Raw genomic sequence first — 23,438 nt, 5'->3', positions numbered from 1 at the left:
ATTTAGAAGGACTAATTCAAGTGTGAGTGTGGCCATGGTTGATTCCACGATCTCACACATCTATAGTATGTCATCAAATGATGCTTGCTGTAATCTTGTATGTATGTGAATAAAATAATACAAACAGGGTTTCAAAACCAGGACAGGGACTGGTAGGAAATAAAAACAACAATACTGATAAAACTAGGACTTTAAAATACTCTCCATACTGATGAACACACACACACACACACACACACACGCCAGGCTTTTGCTTACTTGGTGACGCCAACACCAACATAGAGAGTTTTCCTAATGGAAATTTTCATAGGTCTACAAACACTAGAAACAGAACCACTGTACAAAATTATTATCTGCCACTTCTAAAGAACTTCAAAAATAGGGGAGATCTGTTAAACTGTCCATGGAAATGAAAACTACTGCAGCTTCTATGAAAAAAATATGAAGATTCCCCTAAAAAAAAAAAAAAAAAAGAGGGTCTAGAGAGACAGTTCAACTGAGCCCGAGTTTTCCATCAGCTCCCGGCTCAGCCGTGGCACACCACAGTCTCCTAAGCTCTGACCCACAAGCAGCTTCCCAGCATGGTTGGGTGTGGCTAGCTCCAAAACAAAACAAAAGATTTTTTTTCTTTTTAAGAAAAGAAACACCAGATCAAAACCTGATAAAACTAGGACTTTAAAACACTCTCCTTGAGGCTGGAGTGATAGCATAGGGGGTAGGGCGTTTGCCTTGCACGCGGCCGACCCGGGTTCAAATCCCAGCATCCCATATGGTCCTCTGAGCACTGCCAGGAGTAATTCCTGAGTTCAGAGCCAGGAGTAACCCTGTGCATCGCCAGGTGTGACCCAAAAACCAAAACAAAAAACAACAACAAAAAAAAAAACACTCTCCTTACTGACCAATATTATCTTAGGTATTCTGCTAAAATAACCTAATGGCGGGGATCGCTAGACCGTCTATGCCAGTCTTGCTGCGTGGGGGTCACTTTGGCATTGATAGAGATCATGCAGTGCCAGGGATCAAAGCTGAGCCTCCCACATACAAAGCACAATTATACTGGTGTGCGTGCGCACGCGCGCACGCACACACACACACACACACGTGGCTACACGTGGCTCTGCTACACCCCACCCACCACCCGAGTGCCAGGATCCCACCACCATCATCCCAGACCACAGTTCTACCGATAGTGCCAGTACATCAGGGTTTGTTCCTACTGGGGATTGTTTAACTCCTTGTTTTTCTTTATCATCTGTGCGATGATCTGGTATTTTACTTTTTCTTTCAGATTCACTTAATCTAGCATGACACCTTCCAATTCTATCCAGGAAAATCTTAATCTGAATAGATATTTATACCCTGAGGTTCACTGCAGCATTATTCACCACAGAAAACATGGAATCCACCCAAGTGCCCACTGACAGCGGAGTGGATAGAGCTGTGGCACGCGCACTCGATGCAATGCTACTTTCCTGTTTAAAAAGATGAAATGGGGACCACAGAGAGTATAGTGGGCAGAGTGAGTGCACGACTCATCTAGGTTCGAGCTCCTGCACCATTTATAGTCCCCCAGAGCAACTCCGGAGGGGTTCCTGAGTGCAGAGCCAGGAGTAAGCCCTGAGCACTGCTGAGTGTGGTCCCCCAAAACAAACAAACAAAAAGATGAAAATGATGCCACTTGGGACAAAACGGATAAAACTTAAGGTGATTCTACTAAATGGAATAAGTAAGCAAATGAAAGATAATTACAGGATGTCTTCACTAATGTGGAAAAAAAACCAAAACTAAAGCAAAGCAATAGGAAAACCCAATCAAATTTCCAGATGCATCGAAAACTATGGTGGCAGCAGGAGGAGGGTTGGGGCGCAAGAGGCATGGGGTGCTTCTGAAATTCAGTAGCGCTGCAAACCAAGAGCAAATCAGTAAAACAAACTAACAAAACCTACGTGTGTGTGTGTTGGGGGGGGTGTGCAGAGGCAAGAGAGGAGAACAGAAATGAAATGAAGTAAGACCATAAGGACTTTGTAGAAGTCCTTTACTCCCATCTCTCTGAGATCCCAGTGTTCAAAACCCTGCTCGTCTGTTTCAGGTGAAGGAAACGGGGAGGGAGTGGGGACAGAAGAAGGGCCCCGGCATAGTAACTGCACGCCCAGAAAAGGACTTTTGCCTGGATCAATTTAGCAACCACTTGAAATCATTTCCCCAGCTGAATCATGCTCTCAGCCCTCACTCCAGACGAAGAGGACATGAAAGCCTCGCAGGAGACGGAATCACAGATCACACACTTGCAGCGTGGGTGTGAGAAAGCGTCTCCAGGGAGAAAAATGGCAAACAGACTGATGCCCTCAGAAAATGCACGTACACAGGGATTCCATCGAGTGCTTGCATGGCTCACAAAGAGCTTCAGAGGTTGTTTCTCAAGGAAATGGGGTGGGTAAGGAATCCTCCCCACCCCCTAACGAATGTCACCGTGTCGTCTTACCATCTGAACAACCCAGCATACTAGGTACCGCTGAATTGTGGCATTTAAATGGAGGGCGAGAAGCATTTCCCCTGACTTCTGAAGGAAGATCTCAGAGACAGGCTTTCCTCAGCAGCAGCAGAGAAATGGTGCTGGGCAATGAGGGTGGCTCTGGCCCTGGGCTCCCATGCAAATGTGCCCGAAAGGAACAGTGGGCTCGCACCAAGGCCTGGACTCCATCCCGGTGGTTCCACACCGAGAAGAGCATTACACAAGCTAAGCTGCAAGTGAGAGCTCAGTAAATGGTAGTGCAATGAGAAGGAATGAAGCGCAGTGCCACGGCAGCTCAGTGAAGCCAACTGGAGTGGGGGTGGAGGGCCGCAGGAGCCCGGGAGAAATCAGAGACTTAGACTTGAGGGGAATTCTTTCGAAGGCCACAGATTTGTTCCCGATTGTAAATACCATCGATGTATAGACATAAACAGTCATGTGTACTTGCTGTATTTTCACAGATTGTGCCAACTATTTTCAGATAATTTCCGAAAGAGTAATCCTGTTTACTATTCTGTCATGACATACTTTACTTTCCCCTTTCCTACAAAGCCATTTAAAAATCTCTTAGGAGCTGGAGAGATGGTACAAGTCTTGCAAACTGCTGACCCCAGTACAATCCCTGGTACCACCCTCCCCCCTCCCCGGGCACCGATGGGGTAGCCTGAGGAATCCCTGGCACCACAGGGTTTGACACTGAACAGCTGACCCAGTTAGCCAAGAATTGCAGGGACCCCCTCACCCCCAAATCTATCACCAGCTTGCCCAGCCACATGCTCGTAACTATGGCTACTAGTGGTACCCAGCAGCTCCTCTTCTTGTAACTCACATGCTCATCTTTTTTTTTTTAACTGCAGATTAGGTGACATGGTTCTAACAATGCTTACTCTTATGGGGCTTATTTCTCTATTTATCTTGGGGGCTTGGAAGCCACACCCTGCAGTGCTCAGGAGTGACTCCTAGTGGTGCCCAGGGGAACATATGTGGTGCCAGGGATTCAGAGTGGGGTTAGTGGGATACAAGACAAGTGATGCCTTGACCCCGTACTATGGCTCCAGCCTGAGGATCTCCTGCCTCTTCGCTTAGGTGCTTGGTGCTCCTTGAGAAGCCCTTCAACACGGTTACTCCTCTGCGTGCAGTTTGAGACCTCAGCAGACTAGGGAATGTTGGCCCGAACTCCATTACACCAAAATCAAATGAGCCCAAGCAGGTGAATAGACATTTTCTTTTTCCCAAACCTCTGAAAAGGGTTCTGTAATTGCATCCCACACTAACTCATTCCAGAACTTACTCTCAGGAAATCTCCATTTATGTCTTCTTAGGTTAAGTCCATTTTGCTGTAATTAGATCCTCAACAAAGAGAAATCAGTTTGATGTCACAATTTATCATTTTATATATGCTTCTTGGATTAATGTGGCTCCATTATTTTGGCAGCTCTGAAGAAAGAATTTGAAAAATGTGTCCCAGGTGGGGAAAAAATGAATTGCTTGTTTTGATTACTGTGAAAACCAGAAGAAAAAGGGGCTACCTACTGTTATAGTATTATCATTCTACAAGTAGCCTAATGGTTAAAATCCCATTTTATTAAAATATATTATGCACCAGTTACTTTTTAATTAAACAATTAGCAGAGTATACTCTGTATACTCAGAGTGTATACATATATACTCTAATTATTTAATTAAAATAATATATATAGTGTTGCATGTAGGAAGACAGAGTCTCATCTCTCTGTATTAAGGCTAGCAATGAGTCATTCAGCCTAACCACTCAATTATACTGCACAGAGTACACGAATAATAGCTTTACATTTGGTTTTGTTGTAGTCTATTAAATAGTTACTTCTCTTGCTGACATGCACTGGGAATATTCTGAAATACTTCTGAACTTTAAAATTGGCTAAATTAATTTTGAAGCTCTTTTCCTAATTGATAAAATACTTAAATGTTTGGAGAACAAAAGTCTTGTAGAAAAATATTCAGAGCAATTAAAGTGATGGTTCAAGGTATAATAATAGAAGTTTTTAAAAATAATTGAATTTAAAAAATCTGAGTAGTTAAAAAGATCCTTAAATATGCACGTTTCTCTTAGATATGGCAGCAGCTGACCTTTACCCTGGCAACCTGGGGTGTTCAAAATGTAAGAAAACACAATTGAGGGCTGGAGAGATAGTACAGTGGGTAGGGCACTTGCCTTGTGCACAGCCGACCCGGGTTCAATCCCCTGCACCCCATATGGTCTCCCGAACACCACGAGGAGTAATTCCTGAACGCAGAGCTAGGAGTAACCCCTGAGCATTGCCTGGTATGTAAAAAAAAAAAAAAAAAAAAAAAAAAAAAACCTTTCAAAAAGAAGAGAAGAAAGAAAATACAAGTGAATAACCACCTGAACGGATGGAGACATTACTGGCACCCGCTTGAGCAAATGGATGAACAACGGGATGACAGTAATACAGTGATATTGGACCAAATATGAGTTTGAAAAATCACTAAAAATTATTGGTGTATCTCCAGTTATATAGGTTTTCTTTTCCTCTCACAGAGATTGAAATTAAAGTCTCAGAAGTGGCAACCCCCTTCGGCTAAGGTCCTATAGTAATTAACACACAGAGCAAAGCTACTTGTGACTCAAGATAGCTAAGTACTGGAGGCAGAAAATAAACTCTCACTGTGATAAGCTACTGGGAGTTTCCAGTTGTTGTCACAGCTCAGTTTAGCCTAAGGTGACTGAAATGCACAGGGATAAACTGGGAGACCCACCATTTCACTCAATTCAGCCAAGATCATCAAAAAGCGTGTCTTCATCTCTTCATCTAAAGCTCTCAAACAGCATACAGTTACCTATCAGGGCACTCTAATCTCTTCCATCTAGTCACCCCACAGTCTCTGAGACGCCTTCACCTACAACGTGGTAGATGCGGGGGCTGTTCAGTGATGCTGGCTGTCCCCTGTCAGCTCTGAGAAGGCAGGAACATGGTGCCCATCTGTAGTCCCGTACCCAGGGCACTTGCCAGGCACATGCTCTGGGTGCTTTGTAAATGCTGGTGGTTGATTTTATGTGGAAGCATGCTTCAAAATGCAATGGATGTACGTACAATATGCAGAGATCATTTTTGGTTTTTGTTTTGCTTGGACTGGAGCCATAGGGACTGGAGCGATAGCACAGCGGGTAGGACGTTTGCCTTGCATGTGGCCAACCCGGGTTTTATTCCTCTGTCTCTCTCAGAGAGCCCGGCAAGCTACCGAAAGTATCCCGCCCACACGGCAGAGCCTAGCAAGCTACCCGTGACATATTCGATATGCCAAACACAGTTACAAGTCTTACAATGGAGACATTACTGGTGCCCACTCAAGCAAATCAATGAGCAACGAGACGACAGTGCTTCAGTGCTACAGTTTTGTTTGGGGGCCACACCTGGCGATGCTCAGGGGTTACCCCTGGCTCTGCACTCGGGAATCATTCCTGGTGGTACTCAGGGGACCGTATGGAATGCTGGATCAAACCAGGGTCAGTCTCCTGCAAGGCAAATGCACTATCCACTGTACCATTGTTCTGGTCCCATGAAGAGGTCATCGTTTTAAAAAAGGGAGTATATTATACATGAGCCTGGGGAAGGAAAATGAAAAGAACTTTTGAGCAGACCTGATGGAGAACTTTAGAGTCCCAGTTTCTGGTTAGATGACGCAGCACAGAACACAGGCAAAGCATTTCATATTATTTTGCCACTAGGGATAGTGTAGACAATGTCAGAGTAGCAATATCATGGATCAGAGCTAACAAGGTCCCATCTGGCCTGGAACCCTGGCTGGGAGCAGTGAAACAGCAGTGGGTACAGGAACACAGACTCCGGAGGGGAACGGCCAAGTGTGAATCCTGCTTTCTGCTGCCTGCAAGCTGCGTAATTTGGACAAGTCGCTTAATCCCTTTGAGCTTTGTTTCCTCAGACACAAAGTGAGAATGACAAGCAGGCCTTGGGAAGGTATGGTGAAGACTCAACGACACTCTGTGCCTAAAGTCAGTGACCAGTTTCTGGAATAAGCCCTAGATGTATATCAGCTCATAGTGGGTAAGGTCAGAAGATTCCAGAGACACAGCTGTCTGCCCACAACCTACTCCTTTTTAGTATTTAAAAAAAAAAAACCTCAAGTAAGGGAATTGAATCAATTTTATTTACAGTGAAAGCAACATCTTATACTAGAAGAAATAAAAAATACGTATGCCAGAACCAAGATTCGTGTTTGTTTTTTTTTTTTTTTTTTTTTGCTTTTTGGGTCACACCTGGAGATGCACAGGGGTTACTCCTGGCTCTGCACTCAGGAACCACCCCTGGCAGTGCTCAGGGGACCATACGGGATGCTGGGAATCAAACCCGGGTCGGCCGCATGCAAGGCAAACGCCCTACCCGCTGTGCTATTGCTCCAGCCCAGAACAGTTTGTTTTTAAAAAAGCAGTATATGTATGGATTTAAAAAAAATAATAAATTATTTCACTTAAATACACAATAGCATTATCAGGCTGGAGAGATACCTCAATGAAGGGAACACATACTTTTCATTCATGAGGGCAGGGTTTAATTCCCAGCCACCAAGAATGAGTGAACCCCAAGCATAGAGGGGAGAACAGATTCCCAAACACTACTGGGTGTGGTCCATACACAAAAAATTCTTACAACTTTATAAAAGGGACAATCTGCTTCATGAAAAGCATGTCTGAAACAGAAATGAGGGGAGTCAGTTTGGTTAAGTTTAAATGCCATGTAAATTAAAAAGCTAATGTCATGCTTGCCTCCTCAACTGAGATTTACACTCGAGACTGAACAACAGAGGCAAACATTTTCTTTGAGGGTGGAACGAAAGTACCGTGGGTCGGGTGCTCGCCTAGTATGCTGCCAACACCGCAGAGCCAGGAGCGAGCCCTGGACACCAGGGGTGTGGCACCAAAATCAAAACTGAAAAATGCTCTTCCTCTCCCCTGCTCACACTGGCTTGAGGTGCGATTGGATCATCACCAACTCTGGAGAGTGTTCTCTTCCCAACAGGGATGTCAGTTTGTGATGCTCTCTTTGGAGGCCTGAGTTTGTGATGTCAGTTCGTGATGTCAGTTTGTGATGCTCTTTCTTGAGGGTCTTAAGTCCCAGAGCCTGAGGGTCCGGGCCTCAGATTCTAGTCTCACCCTGCTCCACCCTGGCCCTGTGGCCATGAACACTGCTTCCTTCAGACTTGGACTGTTACCTCCAGGATACTGCAGCTCTAACCCTTTTGTACATGCAGTGAAATGAATTTCAGGCCTATGTGGGGAAAAGGGGTAGAACCGCACCCAGTAGAGCTTAGGGGCGACTCCTGCCAGGGCTTGGGGGATTACTTGCAGTGCAGGGGATTGAATGGGGTGCAAGGCTACCACCTTAACCCATACTAGCTCTGTGGACCAAGATTTGCCATTTTAGTCACCTTAAATACACAATGAAGTGGTCTCAACTCCACTCAGAACACCGTCTAGTCTTCACTCATGCCTGTTTCCCAGTTTTTCCTTGCCTCAAATGGACACTCTGCCACCAAACACCACCTTTCACTTCCTCCTTCTTCCCTATTCTAAATGTTTCTCAAGATGAATGATCAACACTAAACGTGTGGCTACGGAAGAGACCTCCTCAGGCAGAGGAGCTGTCCACTGTCAGCAGACAACGCCTGACCTAACAGCAAGGAATGAGCCACTGTGGGTTGCAGTCAATGACGGGAGGAAGGGTCTGAGATTTGAACATCTGTGAATCAAGGTCCCCCTTCATGCCACAGAAGCCAGCTCTGGCCCCATTTTATCCAAGATGCAACTAAGGTGAGAGTGCTTTCCTAAGTAGCCCAAGGTCACATTGAGTCACGAAGAGAGCTATGCATAGAACCCGAGTCTCCTGACGCACAGCCTTGCCCTGCATTCCAGCCGCTGAGGGTGCGCATTTTCTGACCTACTTGTCCTGCCCATCTTGTACTTTTCCTTCCAAATTCCCCCAGGGCTTTGCTTGAGGGAGACATAAAGTATCTCTAAGGAAAGTCCATTTAGTAACATCAAATTCTTAACTTTGTTGCTACAGTGAGAAAAACATCTGTTAGAGATTTAATTTGCAAGCTGCAATTTGTATCCTAAGTAATGTATGGCCCCTGTAAGGTCAGACTCGGGAAAAACTCTGGAATGAATTCTACGCACATTCCACAGCATAACGAAGGAAGCCTCGGCAACTAATGCTTTTTTTAAAAAAAAAAAAGTACAGATTTTCAGATCAAAGCAAGACTTCAGTCCTGATGTAATCTTTCTTAATATGGAAGCAGACACAAAAGTAGATGGAAAAGACTCCGTTTGGGCAAGAGTCCAGATGGAGTGGTTTCTTTTTTTTTTTTTAAAGACTCAAGATGGATCACTGGACTCAACATCTAAAGAGAAAGCCAATGTGTTCCTTTAAAAAATAACTACAGGACTGAAGCGATAGTACAACAGATAGCGCCCTTGCCTTGCATGTGACCAACCCAGATTCAATCCTGGCACCTCATTATGGTCCCCAAGTCTTCCAGAAGTGATGCCTGAGCACAGAGCCAGGAGTAAACTGGAGTGCTCCCAGGTGTGACCCCAAACCCAAAATACATAAATAATAAATGAAAAATAACTACAAGCCAGGATTTTATATAAAGATAGATTATAAGATCATTTCCCCTCTCTCCCAGAAGAACTTAAAACAAAAATAAAACTACCTATTAAAACTAAAATTTTTAGGGCCTGGAGAGAATAATGCAGCAGTTAGGGTGCTTGTCTTGCATGCAAGAGACCCTGTTTCAGTCACCGACACCACATTCAGTCCCGGGTCCTGCCAGGAGTGATTCCTGAGCACAGTTGGGTGTGGCCCCTGAACCACAACAACAAAACCCTAAAATTTTTAAAATTTAAAAAGTCTAAAACTTTTTTTTTTCTTTTTGGGTCACACCCAGTGATGCTCAGGGGTTATTCCTGGCTTTGCACTCAGGAATTACTCCTAGCGGTGCTTGGGGGACCATATGGGATGCCGGGGATCAAACCCGGGTCAGCCGCGTGCAAGGGCAAATGCCCTACCCACTATGTTATCGCTCCGGCCCCTCAAGTCTAAAATTTAATAAAATTTTCCTCTTCAATTTACTTGAATGTTCAGTCCTACCCCACCACCTTTTTTTAAAAAATATATATATATATTAGGTCACACCCTACCCACTGTGCCATCTGTCCAGCCCCTCAGGTACTACTTTTTGTTTGTTTGTTTGTTTGAGGGCCAAACCTGGCAGCACTCAGGGCTTTTTCCTGGCTCTGTGTACAGGGATCACTCCTGGCAGGGCCCGGGGGACCATATGGGGTGCTGGGGGTCAAACCCAGGTCAGTTGTGTGCCAGGCAAACACTTTACCTGCTGTACTGCCGCTCTGGCCCCTCAAGTTCCATTTTTATATTCATGTTTTCTGACTCTATACAAAGAGATCTACCCGTAAAGACAACTCATTATTTGTCCTGCAAAAAAGTAAAAGAATTCAAGTGCTGGGAGAGAAGGCAGTTGGGGTAGAGAAGAGACCACTATCACAAAGACAGACGGATCACTCTGAATAAGAACTGCTGCAAGTAGGAAAAGGACTAAACATGATAACCTCTCGGTATCTGTACGGCAAACCACGGGGCCCAGAAGGGGAGAGAGAATGGGAGAGAGAGGGGAGGAGAGAGAGAGAGAGAGAGAGAGAGAGAGAGAGAGAGACAGAGAGAGAGACAGAGAGAGAGACAGAGAGATACAGAGACAGAGACAGAGAGAGAGACAGAGACAGAGATAGATATAGAGACAGAGACAGACAGACAGACACAAACACAGACAGAGAGAAAGTGACTTCTAGAGAGTTAGGCAGGGGGCTGGGCTGGAGGGAGGGAAACTGGGACACTGATGGTGGGAAACATACACTGGTGTTGGAACACTGTATGACTGAAACCTTATCAAGAACAGCTTTGTAACTGTGTATCTCATGGTGGTTAAAAAAAATTAAATCCAACACATAAATATATGAAAAGAAATCTGGTTTTAGAGTTTCAAAAGTGAAAAAACAATTTTGCAAAGACAGCAAAAGTCAATTGCAATGGACCACTGTTCCCTCATTGTTTATATGTGTACTCAGAGAGTTATACACGTGCAAGCTGCTAACGCAGCACATATGTCTACAAACATGAAACGTTGTTTGTCTCCCATGATAAAATATACAGAGGCATGAAGGTGAGGGCAATGCAGTACTCAGCAGTGGCGCCGGAAAGCTGTGTCTCCTACCGTTTCTGCTCTTCTCCAAGTGTGAATAACTGTCCTCATGCTTATTAATTCAGAGTGCATGACTCACATCCCCACAGCCAGCCATATCTACCCATTTCTCTTCCAGGACAGAGGCAGTGATGTCCTTATCATTAGGTAAGAAAAGTTCCCCCAAGTCTCCCAGTTAACCTTGTGTCCTCTACTTTTACCCAGGACAGAGAGCCAAAGGTCATCCAACTTCACTCTGCTTACAATGACCTCTCCATACCTACACACGCACCCCTAGGCATGCAGCCCTTGCTTCCTAAAAGTTTCAGGTTGGTTTTCTCCTGGTCTTCACTAATTCTGCACTTCACTGAATCTTCTTTTCATCCTCTACCTAGATTGGTGCAATAAAAGCTCCAAACCGCCTGCTCTCCCTTTCTGGCTTCTATCCAGTCAGTCCTCGGTGTGGCTACCAGCTACTCTTTTTAAAATACATGTATAGGTAGGCCGGAGCCAGAGTACAGCAGGTAGGATGTTTGCCGTGCATAAAGATGACCTGGGTTTGATCCCCGTCAATCCCTATGGTTTCCAGAGCGCGCCAGGTGTGATCCTAGGTACAGAGCCAGGAGCACAGCTGGGTTTGGCCCCCCAGACAACAACAACAACAAGAAACACAGCTATAGGGCTGAAGACAGGATCACTGTATCACCGTCATCCCATTGCTCATTGATTTGCTCGAGTGGGCACCAGTAACATCTCCACTGTGAGACTTGTTGTTACTGTTTTTGGTATATCGAATACGAATACGCCACGGGTAGCTTGCCAGTCTCTGCCGTGTGGGCGAGATACTCTTGGTAGCTCGCTGGGCTCTCCGAGAGGGGCGGAGGAATTGAACCTGGGTCGGCCACATGCAAAGCAAACGCCCTACCTGCTGTGCTGTCGCTCCAGGACTGGAGGAGACAGTATAGTACAAGGAATGAGGTGGCTTATCTTGCGTGCCGTGGACCTAATGCAAACACCCTGGCACCACTTCAGTTTCCCTGAGTCCTGCCAGAGGCCATTCCTGAGCAGAGTCAGGGATTCCCCTAGGCACTACCAGCCATGCTCGGGGCTGCTACTGACTCTGTGCCTCTTCCTAGTGGTGTCTGGAGGGGGCGGGATGGGCATAAGCAGTGTAGAGATCAAACTGGGGACAGCCTCATGCAAGGCAAAAAGGTCATTCTTGATGGCATTTGGGCCAAGCAATTGACTGGCCCTCCTTCATGCAAATGATTTTATCACCCTGGTGCCCCCACTCTTTCTTGAAAATGCCAAACTTTTTTTCTGTGATGGCTTTTCTCTCTCCACTCCTCGAATCTTCCCAAGGCAGCCCAGGCTCTCTATCTTTATCTATCCATCCGTCCATACAATTAAAGCCCTTATTAGAGTACTTACAATCACTAATTCACATGCTTGTCTTCCACATAAGACACCAAGTTCCTTGGAAACAGTCTTACTACTTTTGATGCTATCCATGGTGCGATGAAAATGATTAATAAACACAGAATAAGAAGTCAATAAAAATGTTGCTTATTTTGTGGGTGGAAGCTAGGACACTGAAAAGGGTTGCATCATGACAAAAAAGTAATACATTATTTTGTGTCAGAAAGATCTTTAATCTACAGATCTAAAATGGTATTGCTTCTGGGAGAAGCAACATTTCTAAATAATTTCTATTTAATCTTTAAAGCTGAATAAAAATAAAAATGAGAAAGATTATGAAAATCTTTACTGGGGCTGGAGAGATACTGTAAAGGAGGTAAGTAAGGTACTTGTTCCAGCCATGACCCTGGTTCTATTCCCATATCACACATGGTCTCCCTGAGCAATACCAGGGGTGACCCCTGGACACAGAATCTGGAGTAAGACTTGAGCACAGCCTGGAGCAGCCCCAAAGCAAACAAACAAACAAACTTTCCAAAACTGCATTACAGAATCCTTGTCTTTTAATGAGAGTGTCTGGAACCCAATCTGACCTTTTTGATGACTCATGTCCTTGTTATAAACTCCATTATTGTTGTAGTAGGAGGACTGCCTTCCCCATTAGAGTCTGCTCCGCACTGTTCACTATTCAGTTTGCCAATTTTCTTCCTCTTCCACCATCAGGATCTTATCTGGCCCCATAAGCTGTGGTAATTTTACAAGCCTTCAAAATCAAAGAATCACAAGACCGTAAAATTTGAGAGCTCAAAGGCATCTTAGAGATCACTTAATGGATCAGACTATCAAATTTCACAGATAAGCAAACTAAGCTCTAAGTAAGCAAACAGGTCTTTTCTAATCGGTTGCTTTTAATCTTCTCTTTAATGACTTTTGAACTGTTCTGGACCCTATTCAATTTTAATTCAGGCCATTAGACTCATCTTTCTCTAAAATGCAAAGTGCAAATTTAATTAAATGCGTATACTACTGAATAAATACACTCTGAATGAACTCAGAGATAGATCTTCTAGCATATTAATGCTATTTAACAACAGAATCTCTGCTTTCTAATTCTACTTGTTTCTGTTTAGAGTCTCTTCCCTTTTGGGTTTGCTCTACTCATCCATAATATCCTGATTATTTACTAATCCAATACCTCACTCAGTCTCCAATCCAAATCCAATCCAAAAATCTCCAATTTTGACAACGATGTAGTCAAAATCTCTTGCATTATTTCTATTTTCAGTGTTAGAAGCAGAGGGCAAAAAGCAACATATATTTACTAAGTAATCACTATTGTACTAGTATAATTCTTACTCCAAAAACTAAGTTATCCCCCAAAAGAATAAAAGGGTTATCCTTTGATGGAGAACACTCTCTGTGTTCCAAACAGGGGAAACCCAGAAACTGAGGAATCACCAAAGGCCATGAAGTTACTAAGTAGTAAAAGAGAAATGTAACCTGGGTGGCCTGGTGTGACAGGCTGCTCCCCTGAGAAGCTCCTGCTCTGTGAGTTTATCTACTAGGAGAACCGGCCATACTCTCTAACACTGTCAACGTGATGAAAGCAGCTTTAGTGGTATGGAAAACAAGAGAAGCAAATAGACTAGACCTGAAAATGTGAGAGAAGGCCACCCACTGACGTAAGAGAAAAACCCTGTTAACATCTCAAGTAACATTTTCATAATGATAGGGGCAGGAGCGATAGCACAGCAGGTAGGACATTTGCCTTGCATGAGGCCAACCCGGGTTCTATTCCCAGCATCCCATACGGTCCCCCAAGCACCACCAGGAGTAATTCCTGAATGCATGAGCCAGGAGTAAGCCCTGTACATCGCCGGGTATGACCCAAAAAGCAAAACAAACAAACAAAAATTTTCATAATGATACATAATAACAGCAAACACATGTACAGGGATTACCATAGCCTCCCTCCCTCCCTCCCTTCCTTCCTTCCTTCCTTTCTTCCCCCTTCCTTCCTTCCTTCCTTCCTTCCTTCCTTCCTTCCTTCCTTCCTTCCTTCCTTCCTTCCTTCCTTCTTCCTTCCTTCCTTCCTTCCTTCCTTCCTTCCTTCCTTCCTTCCTTCCTTCCTTCCTTCCTTCTTTCCTTCCGCCCTCTTCTTTTTTTTAATGGAGCAAGGTAGTTTTTATTTAAACTTACTTAGAAAGCTATGAGGGAAGAGAAAGAGAGGAGGAAGCACGTGTTCAAGAGAGAACATGGGCTTCTCCAGAGTGGAAAAAGCAAAGAGACATAGAGACAAGCTAGAGAGATACGTACTGGAGAACTAGGCTTGAAGAGCTTATAATTCCCCTCTCCAAAGGGGGGCCTGAGGCATCCTGAGCTTAGTAGTACCTTCCAGATCACAGCTGCTTAGTTCCCAGGTCCATTCTTAGGAACTAAACTCTGTGGGGAGGTAAAAAATGGTAGATTTGTCCCCAAGTGAGGGGAAAAGAGGGGACAGGAGAAAAGCAGCCCTGCAGCCTTTGTGGTAGCTGGGGGCACCCGAGAAAAAGAGGGTTCATGTCACCAGTCCCCTGCAGGAAACTTTCAGGGCCTCACCGCAGCCGGAGAAAGCTACCCTCTGCCCACCTCATACTTTCCAGTCCACACCCGCTCACGTGAGCCTTTCAATTCCGTAAACACACCAACCTCTTTCTTGCTCAGAACTCTGCACCTGTGCTGCTTCATTCAGAATGACTGTTCCTCTCCCTTCTCACCTTGCTGACTGAAAAGCTTCTGGGCTCCACTGAATTAGGATTTCCACAAAATTCTCCCCACATTGGAGAACATGTCAGTGAAACACTCAGAGCTGATGCGTCAGAGACTTAACCTCACTTTATAATAATCCACTTATGATCAGACAATAGGCCACGAGCTTTGCGAAGGCAGGAACCACGTCTGATCTTTTCCCATTGCTGTTCACTTTTGCTTTTGTGACAGGGTTGACACAGAATCAGTAGATGTGGAAGCTGGAGTTGGAAGAGTCTTTACCCTATGGACAAAAAAGTTCAGGGCCAGCGAGTGTCACCTGAGTGGTCTAGCCAGGGCTGCTTAAACATTTTCCACCTGAGGTGCCTTTTACTTGAGAAATGAAACATGGGGAAGCACTGCCAGAAACACCTCTAATTCATTACACACCTGATTTTGAATTCATTTTTGGTTATTTGGCATTCAGAAAACTTCTGCTAAAATATTTTGTGACACTGCCCCCCCTCCCATTCAGTTAATGGCCCCATTTGGGGTCAAGAGACACAGCAAGGATCTAGGTGAGCAATATTGAGGGCCTGAACACTCACCGAACTCATGATTTCACAGGGTATGGCTGAATTTGACATGAGTGTGTATGTGTGTGTCTGTGTGTGTTTGTGTGTGCGCGTGTGTTTGTTAATATGCAGATCTTCTCTATACACTCTGTGAACTTCTCAAGAACATAAAATAAAGGACTAAACAGCTAACCTATGCTTCAGAGATGTCTCAACAGGCTGAGCTCATATTCTGCAGGTTGGAAACCCAGGTTCAATTTTTAGCACCAGGTGGTCCCCTGAGCACTGCTGGGAGCAACCCCCAGCACAGAGATGGGGTAGGTCCTGCGTACTGTCAAACATGGCCCCCAAATCAAAATAACTAACTAATATATAAAAGCAAAGCTATATTAAAAAATACTATGCTTGCCATAATAGGGAAAGTTCAAAAAATAAAGACTGGTCACTTGGTGGCCAGCAGATTCCAGGGAGTCAGAGAACAATTATTCTTCAGGGATACGCCATCCCTGGGGGCAGTCATCTCAGGCAAAGAGGAAAACCTGAAGCCAGGATGAGACTAAAGAGAGAAGACATCATGCGGGTTTTGGAATTTCAAGGCCCACTTAGAAAGAGGAAGTAAAGTCTAAGAGACCGAGAATGGCGTAAGGTCACGTGATTCTACCTGTGTAAAAATGCATCACATCAAATCAGGCACAGGAAGGAGCCCGAGGCTGAGGGAGGTGAAGAACTGAAAGGTTACAGGGGAAGGCCATTGAAAAAGAGTGGCAGGCTCTGGCCCCTGGTGAGGTGCCAGCCCAGCCACCGTGATGGGGTCCTTCCCGGGTGTTGGAGGAGGGGTGACTGTGTGGGGACTGTCTTCCACGCAGACTGTGCTCCTGAGAACAGCTCACCTCAATCCGGCTTTCACAAAGGGAAGATTCAGTGCTCTTGGCCAGAGATTTCTGTAAAGAACACCCTTTTCTTGAAAATGCGAGCTTCTCGGCAGCTATTCTCCCTAATTTCCCTCATCGGAGTGAAATCTAAAGGTTACTTTGTATAAAAAGTTCATCTGATCAGAAGCATCTGGAGCCTCTACAGTAAGTCTATTTTTATGTCCTCTTTCACGGTAGTAAGAGTGTACGGGGAGTAGGTGACACCGGGAGCTGCGGCTTTCACACCTCCAACCAGAGCTCTCGTTTCCTCTTGCATATGTCACGGGAATGAGCCAAGTTCCAAACTCCTGCTGTCTCAGAGTCACTTCAAATTGTGTCTGGAGTGCTGCTGCTTGGTGAGCGAGTGTTCCAATTCCTATCCGCAACCGTCTGGGGATGGACGTGAGGCAATGGCGATCTTTGCTCTGAGGAAATGCTACGGATGTCAACACAGCTGGCATCTCTTCACAGAGAGTTCTGGCTAGTCTGGGTTTGGTCGTTGTATGGTAGCCAGAAACCGCGTCCAGGTCTTCTGCATGCCAAGCCTGAGCCTGACCACAGAGCCACACCCCTGGTCTCTGGCGCTCACTATTCTGAAGCAGTAGCTCTTGGTTGGGTACTGAGGAGTCTCAGCATGGAGGCTCTCACAGGAAAGAACACTGCGCGTGACAGCCACTGGAGAAAACGCCTGACAGCAGAGGATGGGGTGGGGGTGGGGGGCTAGTAAAATGGCCAGGCACCCCCATTTGCTTCCACAAGCAGGCTCAAGCTTACCCGCATCCTGGAACCCACGCTGGATCAGTTTTAGGAGAGCAAAGGGTCATCTGATTCGGATGGGCGGGCTCAGCATCAAGCAGCCGTGACTGGGGGCGTGTTTCCTGTCCCTGGGGGCCTCCCTCCAAGGGAAAATGCTGATCCCACAGCTTAACCCATGTGTTCATTTTCTGGCCACATTCACTACCAATGTTTCATGTTCCTCTCCCAGCAGCCGTGGTCTGGAGCAAGCCCATTTCTTGGTTCCGTGCCAGTTCCTTTCTCAACAGCTGTCCTTCCTCCCCACACTCTTTTCCTAGTGGAGGCTGACCTCTGCAAAGAGTAGTCTGCGCTCAGGAATGTCTGAGGGTCTCAGCGGAGGCCAAGATCAATTGATTTCTTACACTGGACTTGCAGTTATTCCTAAACTGTTCTCACCACGGCCGCAAACAGGCTTCCGGTTGCCCAAACCACTGGTTCCTCAGCAGTGCTCTCGACTGCCTTTTTCTCCTCAGAACTCCCTTCCAGAAAGCTCCTCTAACACTCCTCTCACCGTGAGCCACACTTTTCCACCTCCTTCTCTCTATAATCTGAAAGAAGGAAGCCTGAGGGCTGCCACTTCTCAGGCTGCCTCCTTATCTGCTTCAATGACATCTTCCCACCCAGACCTTCGGACCTCTTGTTCCTGAAGTAAGTCTGTCTTTCTCGACCTTCCAAGCATCTTCCAGCTCTCTCACGAGTCCTTCAAGTTCCCCATCATCAGAGCGAGAGTATTTCATCTCCACTCTCACCTTCCCTTGTCCGTATCTCTGACATTGTCCTGAACTCGGGCTTATTCTCTTCTAAAAGGACTTTCGGATCTCTCCCTCTTTTGGCTTCCTCACCCTCCTTACTTAGTCTGAGATGTGAAAAGGCATTATCAGGATCAGCAGAGAATTCACAGAAGGAGCTTTGGGAATCAGAATATTTGGATTTATTCTTTTTTTTTTTCATTTATTCATTTTCAAATTAGCTAAGTGCCTTTGGCAAATATTTAACTCAAGCTTCCTCATTTTTTTTTGTTTGTGTGTGTGTTTGTTTTTAGCTTTTTGGGTCACACCTGGCAATGCTCAGGGGCTACTTCTGGTCTGCACTCAGGAATTCCTCCTGGCGGTGCTTGCAGGACCATATTAGATGCCAGGAATCCAACCTAGGTCTGTCACATGCAAGGCATACATCCTACCCGCTGTACCATTGCTCTGGCCCAAGTTTCCTCACCTGTTAACTGGGATTAGGCCCTAGAAATCCAGTGTGCAAAACAGAATGGCTTGCTCCTGGGTTGGCAAGTGGTAGTTATCCAAGAAGGACTTTGTTTTCTGTTCAGTATTCTCCTCACTTACCCATTACAAAGATTTCCCTCATCACTAAGCTCCATTTTGCCCTCCAATACACTTTCAACACCCATACCAGTGACTTCCTAACTCAGTGACTGGCTCATGTCTTCTTTTCCCATTGATCTCGTTGATCATCAAATTTCTCCAGCGGTCTCAGTAGCGTCTCCATTCGCCCAAATCCTGAGATTTTAGAAGCCTCTCTCTACTCGTCCTTCCAACGATGCCGTATTGGAGGCTCTTTAAGGGTCAGACCGAGCATGTTACTGGTTTTGGCATATTAATATACCATGGGTACCTTGCGAGGCTCTCCCATGTGGGCAGGAAACTCCCGGTAGTTTGCCACGTTCTCCCAGAGGGAGAAGCAGGCTATAAGATATCATGCAGCCACAAAGCGGCCATGTGCTTCCAGGAGCTTGCTTTTAAATCTCTGGATGACAGGATTACACAGCACCAGGGGCAGTCCCTGGGTGTGACCACCTAGCTACTGGGAAATGGGAAATCTGGGCGGAGGAGGCCCAGTCCCGATCTGAGCAGGCTTGGAGGTCTCAGCCCCAGGTCCCACACACCTGGGTTCCTCTGCTGGTTTCTTTATGTGTGAGGCTCATCTGAACATGTGGAGAGGGGCCTTGAGCATGGCTGTGGCTAGGCTCTGGAGGTCTTCGGCCACCAGGAGCTCTGCTCAGGGTGGGGAGTGAAGCTGGAGCCCATCCTCTCCAAGGGGCCCTAGGGAAGACAGCCAGGTGCAAGGGCAAGAGACTCTCCGCATTGCTCTCTTCCAGGAGCTGGCTTTTAAGTCTCTGGATGCTGGCCATTGACAGGATTACACAACGCCAGGGGCAGTCCCTGGGTGTGACTGCCTAGCTACTGGGAGATGGGATACCTGGGTGGAGGAGGCCCAGTCCCAATCCGAGCAGACTTGGAGGTCTCAGCCCCAGATCCCATGCAACTGGGTTCCTGGTTCCTCTGCCAGTTCCTTCATGCGTGCGGCTCATCTGAACGTGTGGAGAGGGGCCTTGAGCATGGCTGTGGCTAGGCTCTGGAGGTCTTTGGCTGGCAAGAGCTCGTCTTCTTTTCCAAAAATTTTATTGATAGCAATTTTTTCTTTTAAACATTTATTAGAGCTGGAGAGATAGCACAGCAGGTAGGACATTTGCCTTATACATGGCCCATCCCGGTTTGATTCCTCCATCCTTCTTGGAGATCCCGGCAAGCTACCGAGAGTATCTCGCCCACATGGCAGAGCCTGGCAAGCTATCCGTGATGCATTCAATATGCCAAAAACAGTAACACAATGGAAACATTACTGGTGCCCATTGAGCAAATCAATGAACGATGGGACAACAGTGCTCCAGTGCTAAACATTTATTGAATCTTCATTGCCCATGTGATAAAATCCATCTCCTTAATAAGAAATTTATAAACCTTTAGAAATCTGACCCAAAGCTACCTTACAGCTTATAAACTCACCACTCCTACTTATATAAACAAAACACTTAATTTACCTCATGTTGTCAAGTCTCCTTTAAAAAATTTTATTTATTTATATTGTTTCTGGGGCTGGAGCAGTAGCACAACAGGTAGGGCATTTGCCTTGCACTTGCCTGACCTGGGTTCGATTCCTCTGCCCCTCTTGGAGAGTCTGGCAAGCTACTGAGAGTATCTCACCTGCACGGCAGAGCCTGGCAAGCAACCTGTGGCATATTTGATATGCCAAAAACAGTAACAACAAGTCTCAAAATGGAGACGTTACTGGTGCCCACTCCAGCAAATCGATGAGCAACGGGATGACAGTGACAGTGACAGTATTGTTTCTGAGCCCTACCTGTGGTGCTCAGGGCTTCCTGACTCTGTGGTCAGGGATCACTCCTGGAAGTGCCTAGGGGACCATATATGATGCCAGCAATTGACATGTCTGTGACATGCAAGGCAAGCACCTTAACCCTTATACTACCTCCCCAGTCCCCAATTTATATTTTAAATCTACTTATTTACCACAGAAACAACACCTTATAGGTCTTCACTCCTTTCATTTCTAGCTGATGGAATAATATTCATAATTGTGTAAGCATCTGTTTTCCCCAATAAGTTCTAATTTCTTGGAAGGAAAGAGCTTTCCTTATTCTGGCACACTGCATTTTTTAATTCATGTGTTCACTGTAAACATTGACTAGCTGAAAACCAGGCAATGTGCTGAGTGCTGGAGACATAAAACCTAAGACAATGTGGCCCATATTCTTGAGCAGGAATGAGTCTGATTGAAAAGATGGGCACAGAAACGGTGCCAACGATGGCAACATGGAGAGGACAGATCAGTGGCTCTTGATTCTATTTCTGGGCCAGAGAAAGAGCTCAATAGACTTGAAGCACATACTTTGCATGTTGGAAGTCAAAGTTCCATCTCTAGCACTGGGTCACTGGGAACCACCAGGAGTCTCCCCTGCCCTCAGCACCATATTGGAGTGGCTCCTGAGCCTGATGAGTGTGTATTCTCCCTCTCCCCCAGTAATCAGTTCTTTAAAATGTAGGAACTGGAGAGGGAGTATAGCAGGTAGAGCACTTGCCTTATATGTGGGTGACCTGGTTTGACTGCTAGTACCACATATGGCTTCCCAAGGCCTGCTAGGAGTGATCCTTGGGTGCAGAACCAAGAGTAAGCTCTGAGCACAGCAGGATGTGGTCCCCAAAGAAAACAAAATTTAAAAAATATTTTTCTGGCATAGCATGCGAAGTAAAGATTGCCAACTTTGGGAATACTACACAAACATGGAAGACATACTTTGTAGGTGACACTTTGGGTTGTTCTACAATGTATCATCCTCCTAGTCCTTCCCAAATCTACTTGGCTATAAGCCTTTCTTGCCCTGGCCCTGAAACAGAGGTCCACTGTGACTACTCTTTCTTGTGACTGACTTAGGTGCAGGCAAATGAACTCACTCTACACAAGGATATCTGTGACAAGTTGGAAAGGTTTCCCAATCCCAAGAAATCTATACCAGGAAAGGTACAGGTTTCTTTTTGCTTTTCCTTCCGCAATTCTACCCCCAGGTACCTATTAGAAGAACATAAAAAATTAACTTAAGAAATTGCAGAATTATGTGGCTGGCAAGATCCCTGTGGTGTATTCCATATGCCAAATACAGTAACAACAACAGGTCTCATTCCCCTGACCCTGAAAAGAGCCTCCAATCATTGGGAAAATCTAGTAAGGAGAGGCTGCTAAAATCTCAGGGCTGGGATGAATGGACACATTACGGGTGCCCAATTAAGTAAATCGATGAACAACGGGACGACAGTGATACAGTGATGTTCATTGCAGCATTATTTATGGTACCTAAGATAAGGAAGTATCCAAGTGCTAATGAAAGAAGGGTGGATAAAAGTGTGGTATAGATACAAATTATTACTGAGCTATGAGGAAAGATGAACTATTACCTTTTGTAAAAACATGGATGGAACCAGAAAGGGTTATAAAAAATAAAGTAAGTCAGAAGGAGAAAGATAAATGCTAGGTGATCTACCTTATCAGTGAGGTATCAAAAAACAAAGCAAGAGAACAGACTCAAATGAAAACAAACCCTTGGTTTTGATCATAAATTTGAGGTTGCTAGAAGGAAATGCAGAGTGGGCATCTAAAGGCAGGCATTAGGATATGGGTGGTTTTGAAGAAGGGAGAAACTACATCCTAAATACATACAAATTTGAAAATCAATGTCACCTCAATAAAAAAAGTATTATTTGGGCTGAAGAGATAGCACAGTGCTTAGGGCACTTGGCTTGCACACAGCAACCCAGATTTGATCCCTGGCATCCCCTGTGGTCCTGTAAGCCAGCTAGGAGTGATTCCCAAGGGTATAGTCAGAAGTAACCCCTGAGCACTGCTGGGTCTGGCACCCAAAACAAAACAAAACAAAACAAGCAAACAATATGAATTCAAAACCAAAGCCTAGCTCTTTGGAAATTCTTCCCTAAGTGCTAAAATAAAATGCATAAGAAAGAAAAAAGAAAAAGAAATTCTGCTCTGTGGTTGCCATTTTTTTTATTGTTGTTGTTATTGTTTTGGGTCACACCCAACAGTGCTCAGGGCTTAATGATGATGCTTGGAGGAATGTAAGAAGTGCCAAGAATAGAAACAGGGTCTGCCATGTGCAAGAAAAGCACCCTAAACTCAAAACTATCTCTTTGGCCAGAAGCTGTCATGTTTTAAGAAAGAGGATCTAGTGCACAAGAAGATGAGGGGTCAGAAGGAGGAGAACCAAAGGGATTCAACTAATAGCAAATGCATGGTACTATGGGGGAATGTGAGAACAGGAAGCATCTTAAGCTGTGCAACTGGCCCAGTCATATTCTAACCACCTGAGCCAACCCACAGTAATAAATCATTGTTGTAGTAAACTATTAGATTTAATTTGTTGCATAGCAATAGGGACCTGATCCAGAGACTATGTCACCCTTTACATTAAAAAATTTTTTTGCCAGGGTTCCCAGATTACGAGGTGGTTAGAATCACCTAGGCACCTGTTTAGCACCTTTAAGCTCAAAACCTCATGTCTGCCCTCAGCACTGAGTAGGGGAAGTGAAAGGACCCATTAAATCATAGCACCTAAAGAGCTTAGAAATGATATGCACCTTCCATGGAGCAGGGCAGAAGGCAGAGTCACTGTAGCAGCAAAATCAGCATGGTGGCACATATACATTAGGCATGCGTAAAGGAGGAAAGTGAATTAAGAATTACCCAAAGGTCTCTGGTCTAGGTAAGCAAGTAGATGACAAAATCATTCACCAGGAAAGGTTGCTATGGAAGAAAATGTTTGAGGTATCTGAGGGACATCCATGTGAAAATACACAGTTAGGGGTTGTCAATAGTCAACAGTCAATAGTTATTTTGTAATTTATT

The 23,438-nt window shown here is 45.2% G+C and overlaps 1 protein-coding gene across 1 annotated transcript in view; it reads right to left on the bottom strand.

Moving 5' to 3' along the window:
* KCNMB4 (potassium calcium-activated channel subfamily M regulatory beta subunit 4) overlaps positions 1-23,438 on the bottom strand; it is an 84,564-nt gene that overhangs the window by 24,440 nt on the left and 36,686 nt on the right. The gene's annotated exons all lie outside the window — the stretch shown is intronic.

Source organism: Sorex araneus, chromosome 10 (assembly GCF_027595985.1).
Source record: "Sorex araneus isolate mSorAra2 chromosome 10, mSorAra2.pri, whole genome shotgun sequence".
NCBI lineage: Eukaryota > Metazoa > Chordata > Mammalia > Eulipotyphla > Soricidae > Sorex > Sorex araneus.
This window is presented reverse-complemented; position numbering and strand designations above follow the sequence as displayed.